Below are 19,443 nucleotides of genomic sequence, written 5' to 3'. Positions count from 1 at the left end.
ACCTAGAGAGCACGAGATGGCTATGGAGAAGAAGACTTTTATTTTCTTGAATATAGTTGATATTTGGATGCTTGTTTTCGATTTGTCTTTGAACCCTAGCACTCTTATATTGTTTATTATCATGCTTTCATTAGAACCCATGGTGACGATTAGTTTGATTATGAACTAATCATTATTGTGGGGTTCAAACGAATTTACTTATGGATTTCTTTAGTTAATTTGTTTTAATATCTTAGTGTGTAGTGATTGATTGATATCCTAGTATTGGTTGTGCTTATTCCTCTTATGTGCGTAGATAACATATAAGATAGCGTGTTAATCTCTATTGAAGTGACATTGAATATAGAGATTTAGAACTTGCCATGTTAGCATAGGTTCATGTATTTATATGCATGATTCGTGGGTAATTTTAACCATCTTACTTGCCATATGTAATCACGATAGATAACTTGCACATTAAATCGTTATGTTTTCAATTCTTATAGACATATAAGGACTAAGCATAATTGGTGTTTATTCAACTTCTATCTCTTTTGTGGATGCTTTTTTAGTAGGGTATTCGTACAATGAAAATTGGCATTTACTAGTTTCGTGTTATTTGATTAGTGTTATCACCATTGCATGCTAAAGTTAAGAACAAAAAGGCTATTGAATGAAGTATTTAATGAAGTTAGGATCCCATGTTTGTCATATATAGTAATTCAACCTCAATTCTATTAGTTAAGGTTATTTAGTATAATCTCTTAGTTTAATCAAAACCCAATTTGTTATTTGTCTTAGCATTGAGCGATAACCATACATTGTTGCATAGGTGCATAAATTGAACTTAACCTAAACCAGTCTCTATGGGAACAAATCTGATATATTTCTTATACTACTTGTGAACGCGTATACTTGTGTGAATATTAGCGTGTGTTTTCGCCCTAACAAGTTTTTGGCACCACTGCCGGGGACTTAGTGTTGTTAATTATTTAGTTTAAGTGCTTTTCATCAGTGGTCGTTAAATTTCACTGACTCAGACTCTTTTACTTTCACGGTTTACTTGTTGTGTTTCAAGTACTCGTTACAATGGGAGATCCAGCAGCACGAATAAAAGCCTTGATGGATTTTTCTCAACCCAAGATCAATGACATTCAATCTAGCATTTTTAGGCCAGCTATCACAGCTAATACCTTTGAGATCAATCCTGGCATAATTCAATGGGTGCAGAATTCAATCCAGTTTGGGGGTTCTCCAACGGAAGATCCCTATATACACATAAGGGATTTCCTTGAGATCTGTGATACCTTCAAGTTCAACGGTGTTTCTAAAGATGCTGTGAAGCTAAGACTATTCCCATTCTCTCTGAGGGATAAAGCTAAGAGCTGGTTACACTATCTACCAGCTGGTTCGATTACTACTTGGGAAGATCTTGCTCAAAAGTTTCTTACAAAATTCTTCCCTATGGCGAAGACAGCAGCACTCAGGAATGCTCTCACTCAATTTGCGCAGCAATCGGGAGAATCTATGTGTGAAGCTTAGGAGCGCTACAAGGAGATGCATAGGAAGTGTCCTCATCATGGAATGCCTAATTGGATGATCATCAATTGCTTCTATAATGGTTTGGGAGCACATTCAAGACCCATGCTCGATGCAGCATCAGGTGGAGCATTATGGGCAAAAAGCTATGAGGAAGCTTATGATCTAATTGAACTGATGACTGCTAATGAATATCAGTATCCAACTCAGAGATTGCCACAGGGCAAGGTAGCAGGAGTTCTTCAAGTGGATACAGCTACGGCTATCACTATTCAACTAAAGGAGTTATCTATAAAGATCGATTCTCTAGCTAACTATGGTGTTAATCAGATAACCAGTGTTTGTGAGCTATGTGCAGGTTCGCATACGACGGAGCAATGCGCTATATCTAGTTAATCAACTCAGTTTTTAGCAACTTTTAGAGATCGCAGCAACCAGTTCCAGACACTTATCATCCTGACAACTGGAATCGTCCTAACTTCAGATGGAGCAACAATCAGAATGCTATGCAACAGCCGTTCCAGCAGTTTGGAAACGAGCAATTCAATCTTCCTGGTTTCCAGGAACAATTCGCACCAAGACAACAAATCCAACTTCAACAACAAACTAATGGAGGTGCAGGTCTATCTTCGACTGAAAAATCTAAATTGGAGGAGTTGCGGCTTATGTGCAAAAACCAGGCTCTTATATGCCAAAGCCAGGCTATTTCTATCCAGAATCTGGAGAACCAAATAGGGCAAATTCCTAACACCTTATTGAATCGACCACCATAAATGCTTCCTAGTGATACAGAAGCCAATCCAGGCGAGAGGGAAGTTAAAGAACAGGTGAACGCCATCACCTTGAGGTCTGGAAGGGTCGCAAGTCCCCAAATTTAGCAAGATGAAGAGTCTAAAAATTCTATCCAGAATGTAGGTACGTCTGCACCCTTGTAAGTGCAGAAGGAAGCAGAGGTGGAACCAAGGAAGACTACTGTGGAATAAACTCCTCCTGAGGGTAATATAGGGGAGAAACAGATCTATCCTCCACCCCCTTTTCCTAAAAGGCTGTAGAAGTAGAAGTTGGATAAGCAATTTGCTAAGTTTCTGGAGGTGTTCAAGAAACTTCATATCAACATACCCTTCGCTGAAGCTCTTGAACAGATGCCTAGCTATGTGAGGTTTATGAAAGGTATTCTCTCTCGGAAAGTGAAGCTCAAGGACTTAGACACCGTTACTCTAACGGAGGAATGCAGTGCTGTGTTGCAATAGAAGTTACCTCCGAAGCTTAAAGATCTTGGAAGCTTCACTATTCCTTGCACCATCGGAAACTTGTCGTTCGACAAGTTTTTGTGTGATTTGGGAGCTAGCATCAATCTGATGCCCTTTTCTATCTTCAAGAAGCTTGGTCTACCTGATCCGAAGCCGACATATATGTCCTTGCAGTTGGCCGATCGTTCTATTACATATCCACGAGGCATTGTGGAGGATTTCTTGGTCAAGGTGGATAAACTCATCTTCCCTGCTGACTTTATAATTCTTGATTTTGAGGAGGATAAGAAGATTCCCATTATCTTGAGGAGACCATTCTTAGCTACTGGCTGAACTATGATCGATGTACAAAAAGGAGAGCTTACGATGAAGGTTCACGATCAAAATGTCACTTTTAATGTGTTCATGGTAATAAAGTTACCCATAATTAAAGAGGAGTGCTTTAAAGTAGAGTGGGTAGACTCTGTCGTGAATTCGGAACTTGAGCAATTTCCAAAGTCAGAGACCTTAGAGAGATCCTTAATGGGGAAATTAGTTATTGATGACAAAGAAGGGGCAGAGCAACCGCAGTATTTGAATGCACCTCCGTGGAAGAGGAAGTTGGATATGCCATTCGATTCTCTTGGGTTAGAAGAGCTGAAAATTTCTCAGGAACATCTCGAGCCATCTTTTGAAGATGTTTCCATATTTGAGCTTCACCCACTACCTGATCACTTGAGTTATGCATTCTAAGGTACAACCCATGACAAGGGCTTGGGATATATTTTTGATGAGGTAGAGGGTAGCCGGATGGATCCTCCAGTGCCTACAGAGGGTTCTTCTCATGCGCAACAGGAAGTTGATAGGACTGGTGTTGGTAATGGGAAGTACAGGCGATTGACTAGGCGTATAGAGGCCATTCACGACATTCACCGTCATTTTGATGCAGATGTGACACAGGCTTTGGGAACTGCTTTTCGAGCCACTGGTGTCGAGGTTGATTGGCCACCTGATCCTCCGCCCGAGGAGGGTGATCTTTCTGACGACTAGGTATGCCTGAAATCCTTATTATTACCTTCAATGAGGATATTGAAAATTTTAAGTTTGGGGGTGATAATGTAAAGATTAGTAGAGTGTGTGTCTATATAGATTCATATAGATTAATATTGCATGTTTAGTTGTAGTTCATCAATATTTTTGCATGCTTGTTCATATAGGACACATTTGTTCGTGTTATTATGTGAGTCGTGTTATTATCTGAGTCCATGTAGTTGCGTTTGCATGCATATAACATGATCCCTTAGGTTGAGCTATTTCTGATTGATTGGTTGATGTTGATGTGAGTGTAGTGATGATGAATAAAGGGATGTTTAAGTCCTAATGAATTGATTTACTGATAAGTGGCATTTTATACCACTTAGAACGTCTTATAATGGCTTGAATTGATGTCTTGGAATCAAGTATTTTGTGTATTTGATGCATTTTTCTAGTGTTTGTGCATTTCAGGGTATTAATTGTATTTCTGGAGAGGTTTCATCAAGAATAAGCCTTGGCATGTGTTTGGTATTGCGCGTGGGAAGATAGGAGCAGAATGCAGCAAAAACGGGAGCAAAAACAGAGCATTTTCCAGAAGGGGTCTCAGCGCCCGCTCAGGAATGCTGAGCGGCCGCTGCGAGATGGAATTTTAAAATAATTATTTTAGACTCCTGATTCTGTTAAGCTTCCAACTTCTGAGTTAGCTGGGTTTTATGGGACTCCTATATAAGTAGTTTTCAGAGACGTTTCACAGAGGTTGGATCGTAGTATTAATCAAGGAGCGAGGAAATAAGGAAGAAGACCGTTTTAGCACACCGCAACGAAGAGGAAGCATATTTTCTTGTGATTCTTTATTTCATTGTAACGTTGGATCCTAGTTTTCTTTACTTTGAACCTATTTACTCTTGTGACGTACTCTGGTTTAATATAAGTAGTTTTAATTATTCTCGTGTGTTATTATCATGTTTTCATATGAACCCATGATGACGATGAGTTCTATCATGGGCTAATCGTGATCATGGGGTCGTAACGGATTTACTATGGAATTCTTTAGTTAGTGTTTAATACCTTAGTGTGTGATGATTGTATGATATCTAGTATTGGTTGTGCTTATTCGTCTTATGTGCGTCGCGAACATATAAGATAGGGTGTTAATCTCTTGTGAAGCGACGGTGGATCTTGATGTTTAGAACTTGCCATGCTAGCATAGGTTCATGTATGTGTATGCATGATTAGTGAGTAACTCTAACCGTTTTACTTGCCCTGTGTAATCATAAGGAATAACTTGTGCTTAAATCGTTATGTTGTCAAATTCTGTAGACATATAGGGTCTGAAAATAATTGATGCCTATTCAACGTCTATCTTAATTGTGGATACTTGGTAGAATGGTATTAGTACAATAAAAGCTGGCTTTTATCAGTTTCGTGTTGTTCGATTAATATCATCACTTTTGCATGCTAAGGGTAATGACAATGACTATTGAAGGAAGTAGTAATGAAGTTGTGATCTCATGTGTGTTTTAATATTGTTAATTCAAGTGTCAATTAAGTGCTTAATTCTCGTAGTTAATTGTAGTTAATAATTAGTTAATCAAATCTAAGTGTTATTATCTTAACATTGAGAAGTAATTATACATTGGTGAGTGAGTGTTAATTGAACATAATTAGTATGAGTCTCTATGGGAACGAACTAGAAAGTATTCTATATTACTTGCGAACGCGTAGACTTGCCCGTATTATTAGCACGTGTTTCCGCCCTAACAAGTTTTTAGCGCCGCTGCCGGGGACGCGGCGTATTTTTTTAGTTTATGTACTTACCATCAATGGTCATTAGGACTCATTGATTAAGACTTGTTACTTATTATTTCCGGTTATGTTTCAGGTACTTTAGCGAGCGTTTATGCAAACACGTTCTCGTACTCGCAAGAGGACTTTAGATATGGCTGAGGAGACAGACGAAGTTCTTGGCATTGCGGATAAGATAGATTTTGAAGATTCGGATATAGAAAGTGAGCAGAAAGAATCAAAAATGGGTGATCGTATAGTTCTGGCAGATCCAGCTCTTATGGACTTTTCTCGGCCTAAAATTGATGACATTCAGTCAAGCATCCTTCATCCGGCTATTCAGGCTAACACTTTTAAAATCAAGCCGGGCACTATTCAGATGGTGCAGAATTCTGTTTCTGTTGGAGGTGCTGCGACTGAAGACCCCAAAAGGAATTTTGTCGAGATCTGTAGTACTTTCAAATAGAATGGTGTGACTGATGAGGCTATCAAGCTGAGGCTTTTCCCATTCTCACTAAGGGATAAAGCTAAGGACTGGTTACATTCTGAACCAACTGGGTCCATCACTACTTGGCAAGATCTTGCGCAGAAGTTTCTGGTAAAGTTTTACCCAATGGCGAAGACTGCGGCTATGAGGAGTGCTCTTACACAGTTTGCGCAGCAGCCTACAGAATCCATGTGCGAAGCTTGGGAGCGCTATAAGGAGATGTTGAGAAAGTGTCCACATCATGGTATGCCTGATTGGATGGTGATCACTGGTTTCTATAATGGTTTGGGGGCCCAATCTCGGCCCATGCTTGATGCAGCAGCTGGAGGAGCCTTGTGGGCCAAAAGCTATACTGAGGCTTATAATATAATTGAGACGATGGCTGCAAATGAGCATCAAAACCCAACTCAAAGGATGATGCCTGGGAAGGTAGCAGGTATTCTGGAAGTTGATGCAGCTACAGCTATTATAGCGCACCTCCAAGCGCTGTCTATAAAGGTCGATTCTTTAGCCACCTATGGAGTCAATCAGATAGCTATGATCTGTGAGCTTTGTGCAGGTTCTCATGCTATGAATCAGTGTTCTCTTGTTAATGAATCTGTTTAGTATGTGAATAATTATCAGCGATCGCAGCAGCCTGTGCCAGCAACTTATCATCCTAACAACAGAAATCATCCAAATTTCAGCTGGAGTAATAATCAGAATGCTATTCAGCAACCATATCAGCAAGGCATAAGTAAACAGCTTAATCCACCTAGATTCCAGCAACTACAGCAGTATGCTCAAACGCAATCATATCCTTAACAAGGAGGTGCTGCTCCACCCTCTAGTGCTGATTTTGAGTAACTTAAGCTATTGTGCAAAAGTTAGGCGGTTTTTATCAAGACCTTGGAAAATCAAATCGGTCAAATAGCCAATGCAGTGCTCAATCGTCAACCTGGCACACTTCCCAGTGATACTGAAGTACCAGGCAGGAAGGAAGCTAAAGAGCAAGTCAAGGCTATTACCTTAAGGTCTGGAAAAGTTGTTGATGCTGAATAAGCAAAAGACGGGGAAGCTGAAGTTGGTGATGAAGAAGATAAGCAAGGGGAGAAAGCGGAAAAAGTGGCAGAATCAAGGAAGACTACTGTTGAACACACTCTGCCTGAGGGTAATACAGGGTAGAAACAGCTCTATCCTCCACCACCTTTCCCTAAGAGATTACAACAACAAAAGCTGGATAAGCAGTTTGGTAAGTTTCTGGAGGTGTTCAAGAAACTTCACATCAATATACCTTTCGCTGAGGCTCTGGAGCAAATGCCTAGTTACGCAAAATTTATGAAGATTATTCTTTCAAGGAAGGTAAAACTGGATGACCTTGAGACCGCTGCTCTAACGGAAGAATGCAGTGTTGTGCTGCAAGAAAAGTTACCTCCAAAGCTTAAAGATCCAGGTAGCTTCACCATTCCTTGCACCATTTGCAAGTTGTCTTTTGACAAGTGCCTATGTGATTTGGGAGCAAGCATCAATCTGATGCCGTTGTCGATCTTCAAAAAGTTGAATTTGCCTATTCCAAAGCCCACCTACATGTCTCTACAATTGGCTGATCGTTCTATTATATACCCACGAGGCATAGTGGAAGATGTGCTAGTAAAGGTGGATAAGCTCTTCTTTCCTGCAGACTTTGTTATTCTGGATTTCGAGGAAGATAAAAAGATTCCCATAATCTTGGGGAGACCTTTCTTGGCTACAGGCCGTACCTTGATAGATGTGTAGAAAGGTGAACTTACTATGCGGGTGCAGGATCAGGATGTGACATTCAATGTATTTTGATTGAAGATGAGGAGTGCTTAAAGATGGATTCGATTAATTCTGCGGTTACTTCAGAACTTGATCATATGCTAATGTCTGATGCATTAGAGAAAGCCTTAGTGGGGGATTTTGACAGTGAGGATGAGGATGGAAATGAGCAACTACAATATCTAAATGCTTCTCCTTGGAGGCGAAAGCTGAAATGCCATTCGAATCTCTTGGTACTTCTGACCTCAAAAATGCTGAAGGAAAGCTCAAACCATCTATTAAGGAAGCACCTACCTTGGAACTTAAACCATTTCCTGAACACTTGAGGTATGCTTTTTTTGCTGATGCATCTACTTTATATGTTATTATTGCATCTGACCTTTCAGGTAGTGAGGAGGACAAGCTCTTGAGGATCTTGAGAGAATTCAAATCGGCTATCGGATGGACTATAGCAGACATCAAAGGGATCAGCCCTTCATACTGCATGCATAAAATTCTGCTAGAGGAAGGTAGTAAGCCGACTGTTGAGCAATAGTGAAGACTTAATCCTATCATGAAAGAAGTGGTGAAGAAAGAAATTCTGAAGTGGCTAGATGCAGGAATCATTTATCCTATTTCTGATAATTCTTGGGTGAGCCCCGTACAATGTATACCTAAGAAATGAGGTATTACTGTGGTAGCAAATGAGAAGAACGAGCTCATCCCCACTCGAACGGTCACAGGATGGAGGGTATGCATGGACTACAGAAAGTTGAACAAGGCCACAAGGAAGGATCACTTCCCTCTTTCATTTATTAATCAGATGCTTGACAGGTTGGCCGGTCATGAGTATTATTGTCTTCTGGATGGTTATTCGGGGTATAATCAAATATGTATTGCACTAGAGGATCAAGAAAAGACTACGTTCACTTGTCCATTTGGCACGTTTACTTTTCCATAGTTTCGTTTGGCTTATGTGGCGTACCGGCTACTTTTCAGAGATGTGTGATGGCTATATTCTCTGATATGATTGGGAATAATGTCGAGGTGTTCATGGACGACTTCTCCGTCTTTGGACATTCGTATGATGAATGTTTGAATAATCTTCGTGCGGTGCTCAAAAGGTGTGTGGAAACTAATTTGGTGCTCAATTTGGAAAAATGTCACTTTATGGTGCATGAAGGCATTATTCTTGGGCATAAGGTCTCTTGCAAGGGTCTTGAGGTGGACAAAGCCAAGGTGGGAGTCATTGAAAATCTTCCACCACCTATTTCTATGAAAGGAATCCGTAGTTTTCTTGGTCATGCGGGTTTTTATCGGCATTTCATTAAGGACTTTTCGAAGATATCTAAGCCGTTGTGCAACTTGCTTGAGAAGGATGTGCATTTCAAATTTGATGATGAATGCTTGAGCATTCAAGATGCTCAAGAAAAGTTTGATAACTACACCAGTTATTACGGCACCTGATTGGACAGAGCCTTTTGAGATGATGTGTGATGCGAGTGATTATGTGGTGGGTGCAGTTCTTGGGCAGCGCAAGAATAATCTCTTTCACGTGGTCTACTATGCTAGTAAGGCTTTAAATGGAGCTCAAATGAACTACACCACTACTGAAAAGGAGCTCTTGGCTATAGTCTTTGGTTTCGAAAAATTTCGATCTTATTTGCTTGGGATAAAGGTGATAGTGTTCACTGATCATGCGGTCATTCGCTATTTGGTTTCCAAGAAGGATTCGAAACCTAGACTCATTCGTTAGGTGCTCTTGCTACAGGAATTTGAGTTAGAGATCAAGGATCGAAAAGGTACTGAAAATCAAGTAGCTGACAATCTCTCTAGATTGGAGAATCCCGCGTCTACTTCATATGATAAGACATTGATCAACGAATCTTTTCTAGATGAGCAGTTATTCGCAGTTCAGGAGAAAGAGCCATGGTTCGCAGATATTGTGAATTATCTTGTCAGCAGTATAATGCCTCCTAATATGAATACAGCTCAAAATAAGAAGTTTCTGTATGAGGTGAAGTGGTATATATGGGATGAACTGTAACACCCCCAAATCCGGGGTCGGGGATCCGGGTTGTCACGAGTTCCATTTCCCTTAACAACACCCAATCTTAATAAATAATCAACTACTCTGTACTGTGACCCCACAATAAACACACACACCACAAGCTATAGTCTCAGAGATGAATATCCAAAAATAATCACAAGTCGTTTTATTCCACAATTATATGCCAATACACCTTAAACAGGTTTCTGAATAAATTTACATTTCTTTGCCATTATTACAATTCATAAATATACATAATCTGATACATCAAAAGTTGAAAGCCTAGCCTATTGGTAGTTCCTACCTCAGCTATGGCGGCATCAGTGCTTCTAGAAAACTGCGGAACGTCTCCTAACCTCTTGCGAATCGGGAGCTTGGTCCGGTTCATCTTGTCTATCTGATGTTGTGTGATGAAAGAAGAAAGCAAGGGTGAGCAGTAAGCCCACCAAAATAATATGTATAATGATTAATAGTATATGAGCCTTCTCTTAGTACTCATGAAAGTCTTGGTCAAAAGAAATGAACCAAGTTGATATCTTAATGCGATGAAGTCGCAAAATATTCAGTATATATATATATACATATATACTTTTCAAAATATTGGAAGTCCTCTTCCATGCACAATATACACAAAGTCCCAGTGTATAACTGTATAAAAAAAAATATCGTTGCAAGGTGATCTCATATATCTAACCTTGTCTCAACGTTTTTCTGAAAATCTTTGTCATTCATAAGACAATTATTAATTAGATATAAGTTTAAAAGATGAAGTTACAAGATACCCCAATATACTTATATCTTTCCCAAATACTACTTGAACTACCACCGTTCAAGTTATAATTAGCTTCAAAAGTTCATCACATAGATGAGACTATAAGGCAAGATTTGAATAGATTAAATCTTTAAAATATTATCAAAATAAAATGAAGTTACGAGATACTTCATTTGATGTAAACATTATTTTCAAAACTTGACCCTGCCAACACTCAACAATCGCCCAACCGTAGCCTTTCTATCGAAGTGCTCTGGGTAGTGTTGCAGAAATTATCCAATTGGATGATGAACTCATTACGGGAGTTTGCCGTGCCAGGAAGACCACTTACGATGATCAGTCGTAGTAGTACAACCCCACCATTTTCTACATGTAGAGGAGAACCTGTCGGATTTACTTGTCAACCGAACACTGAACTCCTAAGGAATGGACCGCCTTAGCGGAACTTCCAGGCCATTTGGGCCAATATAATAAGGCTGGGCCGGCGCTACTCGGCCACTTACGCCACTCCTAGTTCAGATGAAATCCATGACTCTGAAACGTAAAGCTCGTTCCCCCTTTCCCCAAGTAGAAACTTGTTGATACGGCTCCACCAAGAAGTCGTATCTAGTTGGAAATGAGAACTCACCGATATTTCCCAGGCGATGCCTGTTAATGGATTAACTTGTTCCAAGAATTTTACTTCCCGAGTGTTGGGTAAGTAATCGATTCATTTAACAAAACAACAACCTTGTTGCGAATATAAAACACACCATAGAGCCGGATCCCTCAGGTTTTGAGCGAGTATTTAAATCCCCTTCGAAAGGAGGATCTTAAATATAAAAATGAGTTTTGGGATCCGCTCTAACTTTTAAAAAAATCATTTTGAAGATTCGCAAAACATTTTTAAGAATGTTTGGAGTGAAGCTGATTTAATGAAGTAAATCAGTCCCCAGAATATTTAGAATATGTCTGAATATTATTATTTAAATAATATTCCCATAAAGAATAATCTTTATAAAATAATTGAAGTAGAAGTATTAAAACTTATACTTGAAATGAATAGCAAATAATCAAAAATATACTTATACGAAAGTAATATCTTTATTTGAATAATCAAAAGTAAGTTTGATTATCGAAACCTTATTCTTTAATACAATAAAGAATATTATTAAGTAATAAGCGGAGTCATAATACCTTGAATGAATACTATAAATAATATTCATAAAATAAAGGAGTCATACATCCTCAAATGAATATCCAAGTAATATTCAATAATAATATAAACTGAGTCATAAGCCCTCAAATGAATATTCAAATAATATTCAAATAATAAAATAAACTGAGTCATAAGCCCTCGAATGAATACTCAAATTAATATTCAATTAAGTAAAATAAAGGTATCGAATAAACCTTATTCGATCCATAGTTTTAAAAACTATATCCATATATATATAAATATATATATATATATATATAATATACTCGGGAACATCGACTCCCGGTTTAGAAATATGTTCACCTTTTATCCCCTATACTAAGGGTATACGCAACTACTTGCTTATTTCTAGCATAGGTATTATGCAACTATAAGCATTGAAATCAACAGATAGATAACCAGATTACGAAACAGACATGCATATATACCATATCAGCATGCTCCAATATATCGCATCATTTGCTAATTAACCAACATGCATCTATCGCAAGATAATGCAAATACATATATTCATCACAACAACAGTTATAACGGGTAGAAAACTTGCCTGAGCGACTGGGGGTTACGAATGGCTCGGGACGAGTCTGGTAACCTATACACAACAAGTAAGTTGGAATTAAACCAAATTCACTTGTAAATCTATACTCTAACCAACTCAGACTCTAACGCTCGTTTTGCGCTTACTGATTCTCTTAAGTCACTCGAGTACCCTCGGCTCCACCATTTTTAATAATTTAACCTTTACGAGTTTTAAGGCGATTCCTTCGCGAGTGTCTTACCAACTGCCTAACACACTTACCATAAATGTTTCATGCATTAATTAACCCTTTTTGGTCTTTAACCTATGTTTCAAAGTAAGGCGAGGGGAAAAGTTTCGTTCGTGAAACGCCGTTACTTGAAACGGTCGTTTCTCCTAAACCGTGCATCGGAATCGAACGAACTACATATCAAAACGAAGCTCGTAACATGAGCTATCTAAACATGGCAGTGGTCATAATCTAGCAGGGGGTTCTCGGGTCCTAATGTTATGCACAAAAACAGTCCAAAGAAAATCGGACGTTACGACGGCTATGTTTACGCGATTACCAATGTTTAAACTACTCCAATTAACCACCAACCAACTCATAACCATCAATACAACAAAACTTCACCTAAACCATACCACATCAGTCCATAATCTCCAAGGTTTTCAACTCAAACAACCACAATCACGACCTATGAACTATAATCAAGCTTCAATTACCAAAAACACTTCCAAATCAAACCAAACTACTAATAATCACAATCCATGCTTCTCATTTCACAACACCAACCATTAAACTTACTAACAAATAAAGTAAAGGCTAGGGTTTGAAGTTTATACCTTCCTTGGGAGGTGTTAAGTTGCTAGGAAGCCTTAGGGAGCCTCCTACAAGCTTGATCTTTCCAAAGAAATCAAGAACACAAAGTTAGGCTTTGAAGTTTCTAAAAGTCCGATTTAAAGAACTGTAAAAATGAGAGTCTTACCATGATTATTTGGATGAGACTTGTGAATAAGAGTTGTAGGCCATCTCAATACCTTTCCAATGAGCTATAGAACACAATATTTGAGTGAGAAATGAAGGAGATACAACAGTTTTAGTGTTCTGGTTCTGTTTTGGCCGAGAGCATGAAGAACAATGCCTTGGTTTCTTTTTGATTTTAATGAAAAATGATTTGCTTGGCTTGGTTGGTTTGATTTTTGTGTTTGTTTTAGTAAATTACCTAGTTGCCCTTGATTTTGTGTGGTTAAAAAGCCACCACATCTCCTTCCTTCCCATGTCATGCTTGTGTCATCCTCATGATGTCATCCTCCCCTCCTTGTCCTCTTCTCATTGGTTGGGTGACATCATCCTCTCTAATCCCTTTGATTAACTTCCTAATTGTTTGCCTAATGACCGCTGATCTGTTATACGGTTCGCTTAACTTTCGTTTTCGTTTATCGTTTGAAGGATCATACCCGGGATCTTATTACTTAGGTTCCCTTAACCTTTCTCAATATATTATATTCCTTTTATGATCCTCTCCTATAATCCTTTAATTTAAATCCTTTTTATCCTGTTACCTTTTTCTCAAATCTTTCCGTATCTAGTGTATTTCCGGAAAAAATCAAAGTGTTCGGATTTGGATTCTGACGATCTTTACATACACTTATATCCCATATAAAGTACTAATAAAATCTCAGAATATCCATATCAGAACCCCTACATAGTGTGGCATGAAAAGTTTTCTCATTCAGCAAAAAACACTATTCATAAGAGTTTCTAAAATTTCCCAAAAATTGGGGTTATTACAGTCTCCCCTCCTTAAAAGGATTCCGTCCCGGAATCAGATAGAAAATGAATAGGGATACTCTCTTAGCATTGCACTTTCTAACTCTCGAGTAAATTTTCCCACATTGTGGTTCTACCATCAAACTCTTACTAGTTTGATAACCCTTCTCCTAAGCACTCGTTCCTTTTTACTCTATACCCTTCCTGGTTGCTCCATATAGGTTACGTCTGGTTGCATGTCTATGCGCTCATATGCCCCTATTTGTCTGGCATCCGAATTACACTTCCTTAACATTGATACGTGGAACACGTTATGAACTTGCTACAGGTTCGGGGGTAGGGCTAGCTCATATGCTAACTTCCCAAACGTCTTAATATATCCAAGGGTCCAACAAATTGTAGACTTAGCTTTCCTTTCTTTCCGAACCTCATCAATCCTTTTTCAAGGGTTTCCAAGGGGATACCTATAACATTACTAGGCCCCCTATTTTATACTCTTTTTCCTTTCGTGTCAAATCAACATACTTATCATGTCCATCTTGGGCTACTACCAGCCGTCCTCTGATTAGATCTATCATATCCTTGGTCCTTTGGACTACTGCGGGTCCGAGCATCTTGCGCTCTACAACTTCATCCTAACATAAGGGAGATCGACATTGTCTTCCCTCAAGGATCTCATAAGGCGATACCTCAATACTGACATATGATCTATTGTCGTAAGAAAACTCAACCGTGTTAAGTGATCATTCCAATTTCTTTCAAGTCTATTGCACAGACTCTCATTATAGCTTTTAGCATTAGAGCTTTTGCTTCTCACTACCCATCCTTTTTCCCAGTTTGTAGTCGCTACTATCTTCCGTTCCTAATATTATACTAGTTATACTTTTGCTCGTTAGCGTTCTATAACCTTTTAATAACCACGTCAACCTTAGTATCACGAATGTGTTTCCATTCCGAATACTACCACAACTTTATTACTCCTTTTTCAGCTGTTTCTATTTCCCAAAGTTTGATCAATCATATAGAAGTAAAGGAATTTGTTGAGAGATCACTATGATCATGAACACTTGTTATCTCGCATAGTTAGTACAGAAGGTGGCCAGCCTTTAGTACTTGACAAGCAATTAAACAATAGTTGGTATCCTACTAGGCTTCTATCACACAGATAGACAGTCATTCGGGAATACCTCCCCTTCTGGAAGGGTTGTTCTTCTCAACTTACATGAAATGAAAAGAAGAGAAAAGAACGAACTGAAGAGAATTGTATATATATAAAAAAAATATACTGCCACAAAATATCTGGCTTGGAACCTACCTCTGAACTATAGAGGTTTGTCATAGGAGAACAAAACAATATGTATTTATATCAACATCAAGTATTATAGCATCCTATTTCACATGCCTAAATATTTTTGCTATTCCGTCCATCATTCTATGGACCCATGCTCTTCCTCGAGCTTATACACAATCACCTTCGAAACTCCCTCGACATCGAAAATCGAATCTGGGATCTCATTCTATACATCATCGTTACTAGAATTCTATGCTTGCACCGCAACCTTCCTCGTATAATAATACGACTCTCTATTGATAAGAAAGAATAATAATTCACTAGGTAGATACTCTACTTAATTAGTCTATCAATGATAACTTATACACTACCACGACCCGATTAGTGGTACTCAATCTCAACACCCATTCCAATACAACTCTCACGGTTATAATCAGCTCATTACTCGCAGAATCATTGCTGCCTTACTATGGTCCACCACTGACCTACTGTAGTCATTCATTTTCCATGAAGTCTTAATAGCTAACCATACGGAGTCCATACATCTCGTATCTAATTCTCCTAAGGAGTTAACATAACCACCAATCACAATTCATGAAGAACACTCCAAACTCTGACGTACTTTCATGACATGAAGTAGATAAAATTGCAGAAGAGTTTCAATCAAAGCAACGATAGCAGGTTAATACCATTCTTAATCATATGCCTTAAATAGAAGACTTAACTCAAAGGTTCGTCTAGTCCTTTTTGAAACATGGTCCTGGCTTATCTCAAGATAGGACCTCCTAAGATAGATAGCCCGCTCATGGCGATTACACGAATTAAACCTTTACCAACTACTATTACGGTTGGGTATTGCACAGTCATCAGAAGGAATGTCAATCTTCCAAACCATAATACAACCTTCACAGTTTTAACCATCATCACTGTATTCTTTTGGCACAAGCGCCTATAATTATCCTCTTACCTTTAAAGTGTCGGCCACCTCTTTGGCCTTTCCTGATAGTAAAATTTCCTTACAGTCAATGTCACTTTAACCATCTCCAAATAAATTTTCTACCTTATTTCAATCACAGCTTATGTGAAAATGCTTTCCTTAAAATCTGATGAGTAAAAAAAAATCACCATTTTTCCATAAGTTATTGCCTCAGTCTTTAGAGGTTAATCACTGTCATGACTGACTCTCAATCATAATTAGAACATCTTTTATCTTAAGTCCTAATTGCCCTGAATAATTTCGACCATTACTGGTTCGATCCATACTTTCTCGTGGTTTAACACGTGCCCCACTTGGCAATATTATAATTACGTCATATTTCCTTTATCAACATTTCTATTCTTGAAAATTTTGAATATTACCTTTCTCCTTGTAAAACCTCTAAGGTTATCCTTCAATCGTTCCTCCTGTATTCCCTAGATACAGGGCATATCAAGATACCATTTACTATTACTAGAACCATTGTCTATATACTTCTGAAAAATTTCTCCACTGATTCTTAAAGGTTGTTGCTACATTAACCCTTTCCAAATCATACTGTCAAAACTCATACTGTCCCTATTAAGGGTGAAATTCCAACCTTTATGCATTCCCCTAGGATTCATTTTAAGTTACCGATGTTCTATCCTTAATTCCACCTTTAAAAGGTACCTACATCCTTCCATGGATAAATCAAGTCATATATCCCTGATAAGGGTGTCTTATTCAATCATTCCCACCTCGATAGTCTATACCTAACTTCATAATAGCATCCTTATTCAAATTGAGGTCAATCCATATGGCCTCCAAAAGATAACAATGGTCATCCACTTTTCTTTCTTGATTTGGTAATGATAACATGGATGTTCTGGAAGATATTGGTCATGTTCAACGTGAACTTCTTCTTAATAATTCCTTATTTACTTTTGTTGTTTATCTCAACAGTCATCTCAATGTTGGGATATCTTTCATATCTGGCGTCTCCCTTTCTGGGTATCATGCCACCGGTCTTACACTTTACCTTCTTGAAGGTCACTTCCTTCACCCAATTTTCTTAATTTCTTACTTTCTTGTCTCCTCAGTCTATCCGCGTCTCATTATTTATCCTTCGAATTATCTCAAGGTTTCCTCGAATCTTCCCAACTTACAGGGGATAAAATATATGTATCTCTTATACCTTCAACCATCAATTTAACTCATGGTGAATCACTCTCATCCGGACGATTACCTACTTTTCTATTTCTATTTCTACGAGTCTTTAGGGTTTCCTCATACCCAACTCCCTTATCATTCCTCAAACTCTCTTGCCTTTGTATTCCTTTCTCTTATCGTTATTTCATGAACCAACACAACATAAGCATTGATTTCAAACATCCCGTCATTCTGGATTCGTGTCTTCAGAACGAATCTTGATAACTTTTACAACTTAAATTCATAATTCATCATACTCGTCTGCCTTTGTTCTGGCTCTTAAGCTTTTACACTATCTCCATAACCTTGGGAAGTACTTTCCTGAAAACAATTGACTGAACTTAAATCAGTTTATTATAATCTCTTGCTCCGTGCCTTCCTTGGCCTTTCACCAGCGGGTGGTCTCTCTCTTAGGAGGGTAAGTGACAAAACAGTCTTTTGTGGTTCGTCAATCATTTAGAATCTCAAATGATTCATCTATTTCCTTTAGCCAGGCTCTTGCCTCGACTGGGTCAGCTTGTTCCTTGGAACTCTGAGAGCTTAGCGACTTAAAGGTCATGAAAGAATTTCCCACCGCACTGTCTCCTCAGGGTGGTGGTTGGGGATAATAGTCTAAGTTCTCTTTAGACAGGTCCATGAATTTCCGTATAGGGGTACCATCTCGGGTCTCCTGTCCTTACTCGACTTTTGTTTCCTCAGTCTAAATATTTCTTCCTACTCCCCATAATTGGGGTCATCTTACATAATTTAAATCCTCATTTTCCACTTCATCATGTTATGGGTTCCTTTTGTCTTGGTGGCAACCTCCCTGACTATCACGTTCAGGGTTTGCTCTAACTCTTATTCCTCAAACTAGCTTTCATCTAAGATTTCATCTTTAAGCTCTTAAACCTTTGGAACCCAAATTCTATAGGAATACCTCATTATTCCCTTATCATCTCTCTCGGTATTAATCTCATACATATTTGTTGGCTCTCTGCCTTCATTCATCACTTTTACTGGCACAATATGTTCTTTTCCAATACTTCGGGCTGTATTGCTATCTCAAACAGCTTTTCGGTACCGGCTCCGGTTACCTTCACTACTATTTCCATTTTCTCAAAATCTCTTATAAACTCTCCAAAAGACATTATCATCTTGAGTCTCTCCTTTTTACTAAGGGCATCAGCCACCATATTGGCTTTCCCCGAATGATAAAGAATCTCCCAATCATAATTCTTGATTAGCTCTAACCGCCTCCTCTGGCGTATGTTGAGCTCTTTCTACGTGAAAACGTACTAGAGTACTTATGGCTTAGGTAATTCTCGCACTTCTCTCCATACAAGTAGTGCCTCCAATATTTAGGGTAAAACTATTGCCACGAGCCTAAGCTCATGGGCGGGGATATCGAATTTCATATTACCTTAATTGTCTTGACATGTACGCGATTACCTTACCGTGCTGCATAAGCACGCACCCTAAGCCCTTGTGCGAAGCGTCACTACACTTCACAAAATCTCCTTTTCCATCCGACAATGCCAGCATAGGGGCCATCACCAACCTCTGCTTCAGTTCTTGAAAGCTGTTCTCGCATTTCTCTGTCCATTCAAACTTCTCAGTCTTACGAGTAAGCCGTGTTAAAGGGGTTACTATCTTTACAAACTTGAACGAACCTCCGGTAGTGACCGGCCAATCCTACCTCTGGTAGTCGACCCAACCAGGGTCATCAATTCATCAGTGGTCTTTTATCCAATCTCGTCAGGATCCTCCATGGGATCCTCCTCAGCAACTATCCCTTCTAGGACAACATCCTCAACCGCTACATCCTCAATATCAACATCATCCGGTCCTGCATTAGGACGCTCTATTGGATCCACAATCTG

At 38.8% G+C, this 19,443-nt stretch overlaps 2 non-coding genes across 2 annotated transcripts; both read right to left on the bottom strand.

Annotated features, from left to right (window-relative positions):
* Window positions 1-1,458: 1,458 nt before the first annotated feature.
* On the bottom strand, window positions 1,459-1,565 carry LOC141687990 (small nucleolar RNA R71). The gene has a single exon (XR_012561462.1). It is a non-coding gene; the product is annotated as a small nucleolar RNA R71 (small nucleolar RNA).
* Window positions 1,566-6,195: 4,630 nt separating this feature from the next.
* On the bottom strand, window positions 6,196-6,302 carry LOC141688218 (small nucleolar RNA R71). Its single transcript, XR_012561676.1, has one exon. It is a non-coding gene; the product is annotated as a small nucleolar RNA R71 (small nucleolar RNA).
* Between the last annotated feature and the right edge of the window lie 13,141 nt (window positions 6,303-19,443).

This window comes from Apium graveolens, chromosome 9 (genome assembly GCF_009905375.1).
Source record: "Apium graveolens cultivar Ventura chromosome 9, ASM990537v1, whole genome shotgun sequence".
NCBI classification, from domain to species: Eukaryota; Viridiplantae; Streptophyta; class Magnoliopsida; order Apiales; family Apiaceae; genus Apium; species Apium graveolens.
Note: the sequence above shows the minus strand (reverse complement) of the source record. Positions and strands in the feature narration are given on the sequence as shown.